The following is a 17,869-nucleotide window of genomic DNA, read 5'->3' as shown; positions in this document are numbered from 1 at the left end:
GGGAAGTGGGGGAAGTGGGGAAACAGAAACCTAAGCTATGAAGTAACAGTAAAGGTAAAGCGAAAACAAAACACATTTTGTTGAGAGAGGAAGAAGTACTAACTACACTAAAATTGACAAGTAAGAGACTATCTACTAGGGAAACATGGAAGCGGCTCTGCTGTGGATTCTGTCCCAGACCAAAAGTGGTAGAGAAGGAACTGGGGGACGGTTAAACCATACAGCATCCCACTCACAGTGTGATGGGGGAGGTGCGAATGTGCGGTCTGACGGGCACTACTGATGAAGATCTCCGATCCAGGTGCAGGGGGCACTGCCGCACCTACAGTGGAGTGCCCTTAGGGACATCACTTGAATAATTGGTTGAGAAATAAAGAAATAAAGATGTTAGCAAATGCTAAAGCATACGATGGCTGCTCATCACTCTGTTTTCTTTAGCAAAGTATGTACACAGAGTGTGCTTAACTATAGGGGATGCCAGCAGAAATGTGCATGCATTTATTTCGGACATGGAGTGGGGGAATTGCATGAGTGCAACAGTTATTCTATTTTGTTGCTCCCAATTCCACTTTATCCGGTTCTTCTGTTTTCACTTAGCTTTTAGTCCTGGTCTACACTAGGACTTTAATTCGAATTTAGCAGCGTTAATTCGAATTAACCGCGCACCTGTCCACACCAGGAAGCCATTTAATTTGACCTAGAGGGCTCTTTAGTTCGAATTCGGTACTCCACCCCGACGAAGGGAGTAGCGCTAAATTCGACATGGCTATGTCGAATTAGGCTAGGTGTGGATGCAAATCGAACTTAATAGCTCCGGGAACTATCCCACACTGCACCACTCTGTTGACGCTCTGGACAGCAGTCCGAGCTCGGATGCTCTGACCAGCCACACAGGAAAAGTCCCGGGAAAATTTGAATTCCTTTTCCTGTCTGGACAGTTAGAATCTCATTTCGTGGTTGGACATCGGGGCGAGCTCAGCAGCACCGGCAGCGATGCAGAGCTCTCCAGCAGAGTTGTTCATGTAATCTCTGAATAGAAAGAGGGCCCCAGCATAGACTGACCGGGAACTCTTGGATCTGATCGGTGTGTGGGGCGAGGAGTCTGTGCTTTCGGAGCTGCGCTCCAAAAAACGGAATGCAAAGACCTACGAGAAGGTCTCCAAAGCCATGAGAGACAGAGGATACAGCCGGGATGCAACGCAGCGCCGCATGAAAATCAAGGACCCCAGACAAGGCTACCAAAAAATCAAAGCAGCAAACGGACGCTATGGAGCTTGCCACCACTGCCCCACCAGTGACCATGGACTCTGACGATGGGACAGTGTCGACGGCCAGTTCCTCGGCGATGTTCGCGGACGGGGAAGATGAGGAAGGGTTTGTGGAGGACGAGGCAGGCGACAGCACTTACAACGCTGGTTTCCCTGACAGCCAGGATCTCTTCATCACCCTCACGGAGAGCCCCTACCAACCCTCCCCGGCCGTTAACCCGGACCCTGAATCAGGGGAAGGATCACTCGGTAAGTGCTTTAAACATGTAAACTTTTATTCTTAATATAACAGGAATCTGAAGTATGTGAAAAGGAGGTCTCTATATATATGGGGATAAATCAGAAATCCTCCCAGGAGATCTCCACGAAGCTCTCCTAGAGGTAATCGAAAAGCCTCTGCAGGAGGTTCCTGGGGAGAGCTGCCTTATTGGGTGCTCCGTGGTAGCACACCTTTCCGTGCCAGGCTTTCATGAGGTACTCAGGGAGCATTGCCTCCCCGAGCACGGCTGCATAGGGCCCTGGTTTGTGCTGCCTTACGCAGCATGCGCTCTCTATCTCCTTCAGTGACCCTCCTCAGGGCGATCTCGCTTGGCGACTCCTGCATCTAATTAGGAAAATTACCGTAATGTTACGGCCGGTCCAAAGTATTTTAAAAAAATCTCCGGACAGACGGCGTAGCAGAGAGTCAGCACGCTGCTGTGTGACAAGCGTAACGGGAAGCCAAAGAATCAAATGGACGCTCATGGAGGGGAGGAGGGGGGGGGGGCTGAGGACGCCAGCTATCCCACAGTTCCCGCTGTGTCCGAAAATCATTTGCATTCTTGGCTGAGCTCCAAATGCTTCTAGGGTCAAACACAGGGTCCGCGGTGGTTCAGGGCATAGCTCGTCAATGTACAGCCACCCCCCACCCCCAGAAGGAAAAGGGAAAGAAATCGTCTCGACTCTTGTAAATGTCACCCTACGTGTACTGAATGCTGCTGGTAGACGTGATGCTGCGGCACGCTACGGTAGCATCCTCGCCCCCTCCCCCGCCTCATGGGTGACTGATGGTGCAAAACGACTGGTACCCGTCCTCATCATCAGCCTTGTGGTAGATGATGTAGTGCAATAGGACTGCTACCTGTCCTCATCATCAGCCCATAAGTAGACGGCCTGCTAACCATCTTCATCATAGCAACAGGGGGCTGAGCTCCATCAGCCCCCGCCCTTCATGTGTAAAGAAAAGATTCTGTAATGCCTGGACTATCATAGCAGCTGGAGGCTGCCTTACCCTCATTTCATTTCCCTAACAAGTCACTGTTTCTTATTCCTGCATTCCTTATTACTTCAGCATACAAATGGGGGGACACTACAACGGTAGCCCAGGAAGGCTGGAGGAGGAGGGAAGCAACAGGTAGGGTTGTTGCAGGGGCACCACCTGTGAATGGCACGCAGCTCGTCATTCCTGTGGGATCTGACACAGAGCAGCTGTGCTCTGTAGTTCTCTGATACACTAAAACCCTAGTACAGTTGCCCCATATTTTAGGCAGGACTGTTTCTATTTTTAGATACCATAAAGGAGGGATTGACTCGGGGAGTCATTCCCAGTTTTGTCTTTTGCGCCCCCGGCCGATCTCGGCCAGGGGCACTTATGACAGCAGCAGAAGGTGTAGTGCAATAGGACAGCTACCCATCATCACCTTGCCAATTTACATTGGCGTGGTTGATGGTGCAGTATGGCTGACAATCATCTCTGCTGTCATGCAAAAGCAAATGAATGCTGCTGTGTAGCGCTGCTGAATCGCCTCTGTCCGCAGCATCTAGTACACATACGGTGACAGTGACAAAAGGCAAAACAGGCTCCATGGTTGCCACGCAATGGCGTATGCCAGGGCAATCCAGGGAAAACGGGCTCGAAATGATTGTCTGGCATTGCTTTCCCGGAGGAAGGAAGGAATGACTACATTTACCCAGAACCACCCGCGACAATGAAATTTGCACCATCAGGCACTGGGATCTCAACCCAGAAGTGCAAGGGTCGGGGGACACTGCGATGGGGTAGAACAAGGGCAGAGTTTATGCTTTCCTGATTGCCTGCTGCAGGAGTGCGGACGAGATAGGTGCTGTGCATGGTGTTGTTCACAGACACAGACTAGACTGTGTTCATTGTTCACAGAAATGTATCTTTGCAAGGAATTCACTCCCTCTTTCCCATCACACAGCTTCGACTGTCTCCAGACCTGCAACAGCATCCCCCTCACAGAGGCTGGCAAAGATTAGGCGGCGAAAGATAAAGACACGGGACGAGATGATCGCTGAAGTTATGGGGTGCTCCCGAGCCGAGGCGGACCAGCAGAGCCAGTGGAGGGAGACCCACTCTCAGCAGCAGCGCTCACACAGCGAACGGGAGGAGAGGTGGCGTGAGGAAGACAAGCAGGCGACTCAAATGCTGCTTGGACTAATGAGGGAGCAAACGGACACGCTCTGGCGCCTTGTGGATGTTCTGCAGGACCGCAGCCAGAAGGACAGAGCCCCCCCGCAGTGTATCTGCAACTGCCCTCCCCTGCCACAAAGTCCCATACCTCCCGTCACCCAAAGTAACCAGAAGGAGTGGCGCCAGGGGCCGTGAAAACTGTCACTGCACCCCAGCAGAGTGCTCAAGTACCCAAAAGCTCTCAGACCCTAATTTTTGAGAATTCCTTCCCTTCCTGACTCACCGTAGCCCCAATCCCAGTTTCATCCCCTGACTGTCTGGTTAATTATTAAAAATACTTTGCTGTTAATTACTGTTTCCCTCATGCTTTTTTACACAACGCTGCGTTTGAAGGGGTGGGTGGGGAAGGGGGTAGGGTATTGCATAGGACAGTCACCTTTAGCAGGGTACAGAGACGGGGGCAGGATCAGCAGCAGGTCACACACACACTGCAGTCAGTAGGCACCCTGGTCGGTATGGGAGGTGGTTTGCAGGTTCTGTGTGTGTGTGTGGGGGGGGTACGGGACTTTGTAGCGGGGGAGGGGGGTTACAGATCTCATGCAACGGTCCCTGTCCTGGACCACAGAGCCACGCAGCAGAGGAATCTATATCCGTCCTCCCCCGCCGCAAGGCCACATAGCCCCCGCACACAGAGTCCCAAAAAGGAGGGATGGCAGGCCCGTTGAAACAACCAGTCCGGCACTGCGGACCGCTCTGGGAGCAGGAGCCTGTCATTCCTCGAGTTTAGAGGCGGTCTTTACATCACCGCACACCCTACCCAGCACAGTCTGCGTGCCAGTTTCAACCCTTTAACGCAAAGTCATCAATAAAGAAACCTTTGTAAAGTCACAGTGGACCATCTGTTTTATTTTTAAAAGTGTGTTGGAAGTGGGGGAAGCGGGGTGGACGGGGTATGTAACTGCAGATGCTAGTCAACAGTAACTTGGTAAAGAAACAGGGGCAGGTTCAGCTTCTCTGTAAAGAAACTGAACAGTCACAGGTCACGCTGCTCGCTGGTACTTGAAGAGTTGCTTGTCGCTGTGCAAGGCGCCTGCACAGAGCTTCACGAGCCAGGGCATTAGCGGGTAGGCTGGGTCCCCGAGGATCACTATAGGCATCTGCACATCCCCAAGAGTTATTTTGTGGTCCGGGAAGAAACTACCTTCCTGCAGGCGTCTAAACAGACGAGATTTCCTGAAAACACACGCGTCATGAACCTTGTCCGGCCACCCGACGATGTTGGTAAAACGTCCCCCATGGTCCACCAGTGCTCGCAGCACCATTGAAAATTAGCCCGATTTCTCAGCAGCTGACTGTGGAAGAGGTGAACGATAAAGTGAGCGGAGTTGACAACGGCCATATATGCCATGGGCTCCGTGCTTGCAGTGCTGTGGCGCCCGCGCTGTCACTGAGCAGAAAAGTGCACGAACAGATTGTCCGCAGGCGCTTTCGGGGAGGGAGGGAGGGCGTGATTGACGGTTCAATGATGACAGTTACCCAAAACCACCCTCGACACATTTTTCCCCCCAGCATGCATTGGGGGGAAATCCCAGAATTCCAATGGGCAGCGGGGAGTGCGGGAACTGTGGGATAGCTTCCCACAGTGCACCACTTCCAAATTCGACGCTGGCCCCGTTACTGTGGACTCACACAGTCGAATTAGTGTTTTTAGTGTGGATACACAAATTCGACTTCATAAGGTCGATTCCACAAATTCGACTTAAGTTGATTCGAAATAGTCTTGTAGTGTAGACATACCCTGAGAGTGGAATGGCTGACCTGTCTGCTCCACTCTGCATTGATGGTGCTTGTAAAAGAGCAGACAACTGCAAAATTCAAATACCTGTCAGGGAACAAGTGAACTGCAATAGCCTTTTGGTCACACCGGTGAATGTCCCTCGATACCTGTCAACATCACAGAGCTGCACACACCACCTATTTGCTCTTACAATCTTAACACACAAAGCATGGGAGAGAAAAGAGGGGAAATGACTTGCTTAGGGTTAAACAACAGGTCAGTGACTGACCTCCAGCACTGTGCTCTTCCCATTAGATAATGATGCCTGTCAAAGGACCAGATTTTACCATATTAGGCCAAATTTTAAGGTCCTATGCCAGTTTTCACTCCGTCCTTACTTGGGATTCCTGCAGATTTCAGGCACATTTTTTCCTGAGTAAGGATTGATTTTCAACTGAGCACTGCAACTCCTACTGACAGGCACTCCACACCTCAGAAAGTGTATTAAATAAATACAAATTTGGCGACTGATTAGTTCCGTTCTTTCTATCATGGAGACTGATCACCTCAGACAAGTGAGTTCTAGAGATCGTCAGAGAAGGATACTCCATCCCTTTTCTATATATCCCACCCTACCACCCTTCCTCCCCATCCCTGTTCAGGGACCCCTTTCACTAACCCACTCTATGAGAAGAAATAATCATCTTCTGCACCTGGGAGCCATAGAAACAGTCCCTTCCCAACACAGAGGAAATGGTTTCTACTCCCATTATTTTCTGATCCAGAAGAAATTCGGTGGATGGCAGCTGATCCTGGACCTTCAAAACCTAAACAAGTTAGTCAAACTGCAATGCTTCAAGATGGTTTCCCTCTCTGCCATTATCCCTGCACTGGAACGGGGGTATGGAAAAATGACGACTCCTTGTTTCCTTAGGTAGGCAGCAAGTATTTGTAAGGAAGCAACCTTTCCCCGGCCAGTGTGTCTGGGAAGGGGCAGAAGTCTTTGGGGAACTGGCAGCAGGTCTGGGTTTTAGAATCCCACGAGAATGTGTGTGTTACTTTATGTGTCCAAGGGGAATGTTTCTCATTATCCTTCCTCTCCATTTAATTAATCTGCATTCAGTAATGAACCTTGAAGTTTCAATTAAAAAAATCATTACTAATCAGGACAGGATTCAGAAAAGAGTCAGGGGGGCTCTTAGTAGCTTTGCAGTGGCAGGAAGTTGGGTCTGAAATAGTATTTCTACATGCTGCATGATCAATCTCTTCACTTGGGACATTTACATCCATCGGACTTTACACTTCTTCACTTTTCTTCTATTGTTTTGGCAAACCCAAGGGAGTCGTGTCTCAGAGGAGAGAGGCCCGAATTAGTTTTAGATTTCTGGTTTATATAGAAAAACACAGGCTTTGGAAATAAATCTGTTTAAAGACAAGATGTCACTGAAAAATACCAACACCACAGCTTGACAGTTTCACTTTTGGGACAGGGTTCTGCATAGGAAGTGGTTGGTTTGTCTGTGTATTTTCTGATGATTACAATCTTGTAATAGGAGAGCTGCATGTTTTCATTTCATTAAACAGACTGTCCTGGCATTACTGTGCTGTTCTGCGTGGCAGTAAATAAGAAAAGCCACAGAACAGAATTGCTGCATTGGTAATGTCAGGATAACCTGACCTGATCAAGACTAACATCTCTTGTCCAGCTAATAGCCCCCAGATTTACTTTGCCACTCCTTTCCCCCAGTTAAGTATGTCAATTGCACTTCAGTTTAGGAAATCCCTAAGCCTGCAGCCACAGAAACATCACTGGGATTTAGGATACAACAGGACTTGTTAGCAGAGCCAGACCACAGCCTTCATTCACAGCTGGCTTTTCCACAGAGTCGAGACAGTTGTGCAGTGGAATTACCCACAATGAGAGAATTGCAGATTCCATGAATTCTTGCATGGAGTAGCAGGGAAAAAAAAACATTTACAGTTCATTTCCCACTGCCCTAAGGAAACTGTGGGATCCTCGGTCAGAAAATATGGCACTCTTCACCTGGCCTCTATGCCATAATAATCAGAGATGGGACTGAGCTGCATGGGGCTGGATGAATATTTCAAACTTCCCCAAATTTGGGGATGTTCAGATCTAGTCCTTGGTGCTGGCTCATTGACAATGAGAATATACCACTCCATTAAAATGTGTATCCAGTTATCCAATCATATGGTTCTAACAGCTTATGGTTACTTTATGCCTCCAAAGACTACAGCTTCCAACCATTTGCTCACCAGATCTGAATTTCTGAGCTTTTATTCCATCACAGAACTAATGCAGTGGTTCCACTCAGTATGGTAAACTAGCCATTACAGCAGAGAGATACCTGTTAGTCAAGCAGGCCCATCATACATTAAAGTAAGTCATAGGTACATGTGATCATCTCTGGTTTAAATCCAGCAAGTGATCCCCAAAGCCAAGAACCAAAGATCAGAGTTTCTCAAACAGGGGTTGCCGCTTGTGTAGGGAAAGCCCCTGGTGGGCCGGGCCGGTGTGTTTACCTGCCCTGGTCCACAGGTCCAGCTGATCGTGGCTCCCACTGGCCGCAGATCGCTGCTCCGGGCCAGTGGAAGCTGCTGGAAGCGGCGTGGACCAAGGGACTTACTGAAACACCTGAAAAACCGACAGCAGTGCTTTCTCCGGACGATCCTCAACATAAAGTGGCAAGTATCAGAGGGGTAGCCGTGTTAGTCTGGATCTGTAAAAGCAGCAAAGAGTCCTGTGGCACCTTATAGACTAACAGACGTATTGGAGCATGAGCTTTCGTGGGTGAATACCCACTTCGTTGTCTGTTAGTCTATAAGGTGCCACACAACATAAAGTGGGAGGATCACCACACTAATGTCAGTGTCCTCATGGAGGCCGACATCTTCAATATTGAGGCCCTGATTATCCAGCTCCAGCTGAGGTGGAGCGGGCAGTGTGTGCGCAGGCCTGATACACGCCTGACAAAACAACTGTGTATGCCCAACTCATTAAAGGAGAAAGGAAATGGGGAGGCCAAAAGAAACACTTCAAAAGACACCCTCAAGACAATTATCAAGAGATGTGACATCGATACCACTCACTGGGAGACAGTAGCCCAGAGCAGGGCTAACTGGGTAAGACTTGTCTGAGAAGGAACGACCACTTTTGAGGAAGATTGCCTTGCCCTGGTTGCAGAAAAACTCCAGAAAAGAAAGGACAGACAACTGTCATGCAGCAATCGTGGACCAACTCTGCCTTCCAGCATCATCTGCAACATCTGCCAATAAGTTTGCGGTTCAAGGCTCGGACTCCTCAGTCACCAAAGGACCCATAAGAAATAAAACCTATGGAAGAGATCATCCTCGACCCTGAGGGATTGCCAGCGACGATCACAATGGGGCCTTGATTTTAGTTGCAGCCTCTGGGTGCTACTATAGGTACTAACGATTTGCCACTGAGAAGCAACAGAGTCTCTGACAAGCTGTATAATAGTGTCAAAAAAAGAAAAGGACCCTCTCTGGTTTGTCACTTAACAGGAGATTTGAAATGGACTTCGATGGTGCTACCCATGGCACAATCTGCAGGAAAATAGAGTTCTGAACAACTTCCCCTGTCTCCCTGTGTGAAGGGGCCCCCTAGGGTAAATATGCTCCTCCCACCTGTTTAAGAGATTCTGCACCCCTCTGTCCATTGGAATCAGCCGCAGACAGGTACTTTTGCACAGGAGTGCTACATCACTTGGAAATTCAAACAACTCCAGGAAGCATCTGGTGACTGTGAGGAAGAGGTCTCATTGTCAGTTTTCAAGGCGATTAATGTGCTGAAATCGGAGAAGGAGAAAATCCCTTTTGGGTGATCAGGAACAGCTAACCTTGTTCTCCCTTTCTACTCACAATCTCAACATTAAATGTGCGCAGGACTCCAATTTTAGAGGGAGAGAGGACTTGTTTTTCCCTTTATCCCGCATTGCTGATTTTCCCACAGTAACTTGTTTTCCACCTGCCCAATGAGACATGACAAGCCATGATCCGATGCCACTGAGTGGAAACTGACATGTCAGCAGAAATCTGAGACAGGCCTTCCTTAAAAACAATTGCTATGGTAGGTCATGTTATCAGTAAGAAGATAAAAAAGATCAAGAGAGAAACTCGGTCTATTTGTATAGCTAGTTGCCAAATTAGATGTCTCCACTCTTTGACAAAGGAAAACTCAAATGGGAGAAGCAGCATTAAAACTAAAGCACCAAATCTTCAAAAGAAGAGACACACTTTACGGAATGTTTTAAATCTCTCAGCAGAGCTCAGACGCCATTGCAAAGGGGGCCATATAAGTACCTAGATAGCAGTTAGCTAAGCTGAACCAGCTTTATTTACAGCATCAATACCCCACCGCACCCATCTTTGATCTCTCCAGATACTAAAACAGTATGTCCAGTAAAAATTGCTGTAAGTGACCCTCAGCAAAGACTGGTTCCCCATTTAACTAAATGCCAAACAGAATTGTAGTGCAAACTCTAGAGAGAGAAATGTACTTGGGGGAGGGGAGGAAGATCAAGTTACATTCACTTGATGTCGTAACATTTTGGTGGTAATTTTCAGACTTGGATGACTGAAAATTGTCTCATTGCTACACAATGCCACACATGTATGTCATTTTCCTAAATGATAATTTTGTGAATAATTTATTCTAACATTTTTAGTCTCCCTTGAAGTAACCACACTAATGACTTTGATGCATCAGACTATGCAACTGGCTGCTGATTGTAGACTTTTGTAAAATACCAGATGGATTGAATTACATAATTCATCTGGTACCTTTATAATTCTGCCACTCTTTTACAGTTAAAGACATGGGCTGAGATCTGCCTTCCACTCAAGTCTCATAGACTCATAGACTTTAAGGTCAGAAGAGACCATTATGATCATCTAGTCTGACCTCCTGCACAACGCAGGCCACAGAATATCACCCACCCACTCCTGTAACAAACCCTAACCTATGTCTGAGTTATTGAAGTCCTCAAATCATGGTTTAAATACCTCAAGGTGCAGAGAATCCTCCAGCAAGTGACCCGTGCCCCATGCTGCAGAGGAAGGCGAAAAACCTCCAGGGCCTCTGCCAATCTGCCCAGGGGGAAAATTCCTTCCCGACCCCAAATATGGTGATCAGTTAAACCCTGAGCATGTGGGCAAGACTCACCAGCCAGCACCCAGGAAAGAATACTCTGTAGTAACTCAGATCCCACCCCATCTAACATCCCATTACACATCATTGGGCATACTTACCTGCTGATAATCAAAGATCAATTAATTGCCAAAATTAGGCTATCCCATCATACCATCCCCTCCATAAACTTATCAAGCTTAGTCTTGAAGCCAGATATGTCTTTTGCCCCCACTACTCCCCTTGGAAGGCTGTTCCAGAACTTCACTCCTCTAATGGTTAGAAACCTTTGTCTAATTTAAAGTCTAAACGTCCCAAGTCCAGTTTATATCCATTTGTTCTTGTGTCCACATTGGTACTAAGCTTAAATAATTCCTCTCCCTCCCTGATATTTATCCCTCTGATATATTTATAGAGAGCAAATCATATCTCCCCTTAGCCTTCTTTTGGTTAGGCTAAACAAGCTGAGCTCTTTGAGTCTCTTTTCATATGACAGGTTTTCCATTCCTCGGACCATCCTAGTAGCCCTTCTCTGTACCTGTTCCAGTTTGAATTAATCTTTCTTAAACATGGGAGACCAGAACTGCACGCAGCATTCCAGATGAGGTCTCACCAGTGCCTTGTATAACGATACTAACACCTCCTTATCTTTACTGGAAATAACTCGCCTGATGCATCCTAAAACTGCATTCGCTTTTTTAACGGCCATATCACATTGGCGGCTCATAGTCATCCTGTGATTAACCAATACTTCCAGGTCCTTGTCGTCCTCCTCTCTTACTTCCAACTGATGTGTCCCCAATTTATAACCAAAATTCTTATTATTAATCCCGAAATAAATGACCATGCACTTTTCACTATTAAATTTCATCCTATTACTATTACTCCAGTTTACAAGGTCATCCAGATCTTCCTGTATGACATCCTGTTCCTTCTCTGTATTAGCAATACCTCCCAGTTTTGTGTCATCCACAAACTTTATTAGCACATTCCCACTTTTTGTGCCAAGGTCAGTAATAAAAATATTAAATAAGATTGGCCCCAAAACCGATCTCTGAGGAACTCCACTAGTAACCTCCCTCCAGCCTGACAGTTCACCTTTCAGTACGACCCGTTGTAGTCTCCCCTGAGCTGGGACTGAGCACTCCCTGGGGAAGGCATTTGGATAGTGGCCCTGTCAGGCTTCACAACCCCAGAAGGGATGGACTAAACGGGGACCTGGCCAGCAAGACTATCAGAGAGTGAGCAGAGAGAAGAAGGAAGGGGGCCCCCAATGCTGTGAGAGCTATTTTCCCAGATCTAGACACGAGGAGGCGGGAACCCTGGTACAGGGATCCAGCTTATTAAACATCGACTGGCCACCACCAACTCCTCAGCTTTTCCACAGAAGCTGCTTTTTCTCCTCACACCTTGCTGCAAACTAGTGACTATCTCTTCCCTTTTGCTTTTGTTCTCTTACCTCGGCAACTCGCGGACCCACTTTCATCCTGCTGGGCTACTTCAGACACACGTTCACTCAGCCCTGAATTCCAAACCGCCTTCTCAGTAGGGATTGCCTGCATTTCTGCCATTGGCTGCTGCAGAAGGAAAGGAAAAGCTCTCTTCCATTGTTGGCTTTGCAGCCCTGTTGCATTGCATAGCTAGTGCTCTGCTTACAGACCCCCACTAGCAGCCTCCTTTTCCTCTGTGCATGGGTGAGAGCGTGCACAGCTGCGTTAACAGGCCCTGTGGTCTAAACTTCAAAAGAGAGTTCAGCAACCATCACCGGAGACAGACTTCCAGCAATGTCACCCTGGGCGCTCAGCGCTTTTGAAAATCTAGGGCCAACTGTGGATGCCAGGCACTTGAAAATCCAGCCCTGATCCCTTTTGAAAATCTGGCCATATATACTCTTGCTGAAAGCTCCAGCTGCTACTTGGGTAATTACTGAGGGCTGCATTGAGCTCCCTGCTCCCAGGCTGTGCGAGGAGGGGACTGTCCCTATATAACCTCTTCTGCATGAAAGCGAGGCCCAGATGGCTCCATAGTCCCTCCCACCAACCTGCCCCGAGCAGGTCCCTGTCCCCTCTAGGGAAGAGGAGGAGACTGGTTGAGTGAAGAGTGAGTGGGCTCAGAGCAGAACCATGGGCTGGGGGAAGTGTGCACATCACTGGCCTCAGCTTCAGAAAAACAACAAAGCCCCAGCGTGTATTCTTGTCTCCATGCAGGGTGCCCTGGGGGCTGCTGTGGTCAAGGCAAGTCTCCAATAGTGCAGCTCCCAAGGATTCAGGCTGTACAGAGGCTTGAGGAAAATACTGGGACCGGAGGCCTGGGGCCTTCTACAGATCCCCCAGGAACCTTGGAGATCCCTGGGCATCTTCCCAGGTCCAATGGCCTTTTCCATCATCCCCCCACATGGGATGTCACGGGGGATTCTCTGTGAGGGTCACCTCCTCTCAGCTGTGTCCTCTGCAAAAGACTTTAATATGGAAGGGGATCATCATGATCTGGCCCTGAGTGAGCTACATGTATTTTGTGGATTCCTTCAGTTGAGGTGAGTGCTTAACTGCTTATGCTTCTATACATGAGACGCTCTGAGCAGAGGTGGCTGCACACACCACACAGCCAGCACGATGCTTGAGGAAATGGCTGGGTGCCTTGGTTTCATTGAGTTTTTTTGCACTGTACAAGGAAGATGAACAGAAAACATGTCACTAATCCATTGCCTTCCCTTCTCTGTCCCACCTCCTTTCCTGTGCGACCTTCAGAGAGTCAGAAACAAGTCTGATGGTGTTTGGATTTCTACTAAGGTAGGTCAGTTCTCAGCAGGACTTGTCTGGTGCTTTGGAATTGCTCGGAGGCAGTTTGTGTCATTTGCAGCATTAAATAATGGCATGATAAACGTTTGATCACTTCAATGTCGAGGTTGGACAGAGCCCAGGACCGAGCCTTCTTCAGTTCCAAATTGTATCTGGAATCATTCTTTGAGCCAAGAACATGTTTGGGTCCTACTTCAAATTGCTTGTGTGTGATATTTAATAAAACCGGTGACCCATTTATGCCATACAGTGATGTAAACGACGCATTCACTCCTATGGACCTAGGACCACTTAACATAGCATCTACTGCTGAGACACATAAAAGGTTACTATACACAGGCATTCATGCTTGATTTCTTCAATTGTGAAGACAGTCTACGTATTGTGCCACTGGCTCCTTCCAGAGCCAAAAGAAAGGCACTGCTGGCTCCAATTTGCCCAGTCCTGTGAACAGACTTAAAATTAGGTGAGTGAAAAAGTGGCAAAATCTCACACAAAAACTTGGGCGTTCCTCCCTCAATTGCCAGAAAACCTCAGTCTTCTGGGGTTTGACTCTAAAATAACTCGGAGTTCCATTTCCAGACTTGGACTCTGCAGCTGGTGGCATCACACAGAGCTCTTTCTGGGAAACCCTTTGTTTTCAACCAAGTTCTCCAGGACAAAAGTGTCACAAGTGACCTTAACAGGCTTGCCTGGGCAACTCTGAGTGTACACCTCATGGTATCATGTTTCCCTTCTGTGCTCGTGACTGGAAACTGGTTCTCAGGGCCAACCCAAGGCTCTGCATGGAAGCAGAGAGAATTCTCTATTTCTCTTTCACTGTCTGTTAATGTCGAACTATCCCCTTTTCGGATAGTCAAAGCTGTCTTGTTTGAACTAGGTCAAGAGTTACCCATATTATATATGCAATAATGTAAGGGCTCATCAACACCATACAGCTACTTGGCCTGATGGAAAGCATTGCAGTGGGAAGTCACATAAGGCAGGGCAAAAGCATCCACCAGGTCTGGCTTTGCAAAGCACACAGAGGAGAGCTCTGCAACTAGCTCAGTAGTTCTGACAGCAGACATTCCTTGAGAGACTGTTTGCTGAGACAGTAAAAAGCACACCAGAGCTGCATCCTAGCTTCGCATGCTAAACCAGAAAAGGTGTTGAACAGATCAAACTGATTTTTGTCTTTGTCTTTTTGGTTCATTTGCCTGCCACAGAAGATCCCTAAGGTTTTCTAGATCTTATTACATCTTGAAGGGTTGGCTCAGTTCTGGACTGCAGCACTTACAGAAGGGAAAAAACATGTGTGTATTAAAAAAACCATCAGGCCTGTCCCAGGCGGAGCCAGCATTCATCTTTGTGCATGTGTGCATTCAAAATAGGAACATATTTCCCATATCAGACCATGGAACCATCAAACCCTGATAACCTAGCCTGGTAGTGGCCAATACCTGATGCATCAGAGAAAGAGGATTCTCACCCCACCATTATGCATCTAGCTAATTGTGCAATTCTATATATGGAGGAGGGAAATCGTATTTGATGCTTGGGTTTATCAGCTTAGGCCATGAAGGAGAGGGGCTAGAGGCACTCGAGGTTAACCAACAGGAGAACTCAGCTGTGAGGAGGCAGGTGGGGAATGACAGGCTATAGGAGGTGTTCCCAAATGTGCTGGCCACACATTTTACATTTGGGAAAGTAAAAGCAGCAAAGAGTCTTGTGGCACCTTATAGACTTATAGTCTACAAGGTGTCACAAGACTCTTTGCTGCTTTTACAGATCCAGACTAACACGGCTCCCCCTCTGATATTTGGGAAAGTGGATGTGGAAAGTGATGCAAAGGCAGGTAGAGGACTCGGCGTGAGCGCGCGCGTGTGTGTGTGTGTGTGTGTGTGGGGGGGTGGCCTTGTCCATAACTAGGGCTTCTCAGTACTACGGTAATACAAACAAATAATAAGATCACAATGGACACTATGGAAATCAGATAGACCAGGCAGATGGAGGCTGCATTAGTCTAGGTAGCTGATAGATTAAGATATTTATCTGACTGAGCAATGAGGCAATTGCAAACTCTGTGTAAAACCTCTCCAGAACACACCCATACTTTGGGTTAATGGCTGATTTGCAACTGAAAGGAAAAAAAATGGAAATGAAGAGGATGCCTTAATCCTAGAGCTCAAAGCTGTATAGCAGGGGGTGTGCATTGTCAGCCAGTTGGAAAAATCTTATTGATGAGAAGGGTGGCTGTTGGCAATTCAGACGAGATGAGATCTTCTTGGAGCTGAGTGCTGAATGGTACCATTGCACACAGCACAGAGCAGAAGCAAAGTCTGCCACCTCCCTCTTGGAACCCCCCCCCCCCCCAGCTCATGCAGAGTCTCAAGAGGAATATGGTGTGTGTGTGAGAGACAGCAGGGGTGCTGGAACCATGTATTTAGTGTGTATTGCTACTGCTTCAAGCCAGGGGGTGCAACAGCACCCCCAGCCTCCCTAGGTCTAGCACCACTGGTGTTGAGGAGCATATCAAGTGTCCACAGCACACTATGTCTCTGGCTGGTCCTAGAGCCATGGGACTGGTATCCTCAGAGAGTAATAAGCATTGCCAGAGAAGTTCACTACACAGCCAAAGTTTAGATAAATATGTCAGTGCCCTTTCATTTCCAGGTCTAGTTTACAGTCCTCAGATCTCCTGCAGTGAGGGGAAAAAACGATAGTCCCCAAACAGGCAGAGTGAGCTCCCAGCCCTGTAGTTAGTCCATTATCTTGTAAAAGAGGAAATTGACCTCTGAATCCAGCAAGTGATCTAGGCAATGCCCTGTCTCAAACAGGCTTTCTCCACGGGAGCAGCCTAGCCGGACCTCCCTGGAGTTCTCTTGCCACATGGAGTGAGTTGGGGCTGGCAGGAGAAGACGTTACCAATATCCCTTGCTTTTGCCCCACCCAAGTTACAACTCTGGATCTGCTTTTCCCAGCTGCTTTTTGTACCTGGTGATGGGTTCTCCCCTGGGTGCCGCTTGGAACTGGGGTACCACTAACCTCTCTGACTCACCAGCCTGGGCTCCCTCTCACACTGTGCTGGAGACCCACCCCCGCTCCAACACTTCCACCAGTATTCACAAAGGTAGGGACACACCAGCTGCAGTTACAGGCAGGCTCTCTGACCAGCCACTGCATAAACCAACAATAGAGAAGCTACAGCCAAGATAACTCCCAGCTTCCCAGGCACGGACCCCCTCCCACTGGAGTATAAACCCCAAATTATACCATCTTGTGCTACATAGGGAACTGTACAGCGTACATTCATAGAGGTCTCCCCTCCCTCAATGTGGAGAGGAAATGCAACAGCCCCTGCTCCTCAGCTAATATTCCCAAGCATTTCACTCCAAACTTACTGGTTTAGGTTAAAACATAAAATAAGTTTATTACAAAAAGATAGATTTTAAGGGATAGCAAACAGATCACAGCAGATTACCTAGTAAATAAACAAAAATGCAAAAACAGCCTAAGATACTAGAAAGATAGGATATGAATTAGCAAATTCTCACCGTGACTGATGATACAGGCAAGGTTGCAGATTCTTAAGGGACAAGCTGCATTTGCTTTGCAGCCTGGGATTCCCATCCCAAGTCCTTTTCCTTGGGAGCTTCTCTTAGGTGTTCGGCTGTGGGGGAATGAAGAACCACAGACGATGTCACTCCCAGGCTTATATAGTTTTTTCATAGGGAGGCAACCCTTTGTTTCAAACTTGGTTCCCAGACCAGTTTGTGGAAAAACAGACATCCCAAAATGGAGGTCAGAGTCATGTGGCCTGGTCACATGCCCTTGCATACCTTGCTGAGTAATAGCAACCATTACTTGCAGGCTGTCTGGAGTGTTCTCAGGAAGGTTAAACTATTCCACAGCCCATTGTCTTAATGCTAATGTCTCATCAACAATCTGGCTTCTTCATTATTGTGGTAAGAAGCTACAGAGTCCTGTGGCACCTTTTTGTCGCTTTTTACAGATCCAGACTAACACGGCTACCCCTCTGATACATTGTTGTGGTGTTTTCCAGAGTAAGCCTATTTGAAATACAGAGCCACAGTCAATATTTATCATTTCAGATACAAAAATGATACATGCATACAAATAGGATAATCACTCAGCAAATTGTAACTTTTCCAGTGATACTTTACATGACCCATCTTGTACCAAATGCATCACAATTATGTCATAATCATATATTACTAGCACAAATAGGGGGGTAGTGACACACCTGAAGACTGGTACCTCCTGTCAGTCACATGCAGACCCTGCTTGCATACACAAATGGCAAAGGGCAAAATGAATTAAAGGGACAGTACTTGAAGAATCAGGATTGTTCAGAAGAAGCTGGGCCAGTAGTTAGGACACAAGCCCATATCTTTGGAGTCTTTGAAGATCTTTCAAGTCCTTGCTCTACTACAACCAGTG

At 47.6% G+C, this 17,869-nt stretch overlaps 1 long non-coding RNA gene across 1 annotated transcript in view; it reads right to left on the bottom strand.

Annotated features, from left to right (window-relative positions):
* Positions 1–17,441, bottom strand: part of LOC120375160 — a 30,114-nt gene extending 12,673 nt beyond the window's left edge. Inside the window, exons 1-2 of the long non-coding RNA XR_005586476.1 lie at positions 16,963–17,441; positions 12,088–12,205 (exon numbers count right to left, since the gene is read on the bottom strand). This is a non-coding gene — a long non-coding RNA (uncharacterized LOC120375160). The remainder of the gene's footprint in view (positions 1–12,087; positions 12,206–16,962) is intronic.
* Positions 17,442–17,869: the final 428 nt, after the last annotated feature.

The sequence above is a fragment of the Mauremys reevesii genome, linkage group 11 (genome assembly GCF_016161935.1).
Source record: "Mauremys reevesii isolate NIE-2019 linkage group 11, ASM1616193v1, whole genome shotgun sequence".
Classification (NCBI taxonomy): Eukaryota; Metazoa; Chordata; order Testudines; family Geoemydidae; genus Mauremys; species Mauremys reevesii.
Note: the sequence above shows the minus strand (reverse complement) of the source record. Positions and strands in the feature narration are given on the sequence as shown.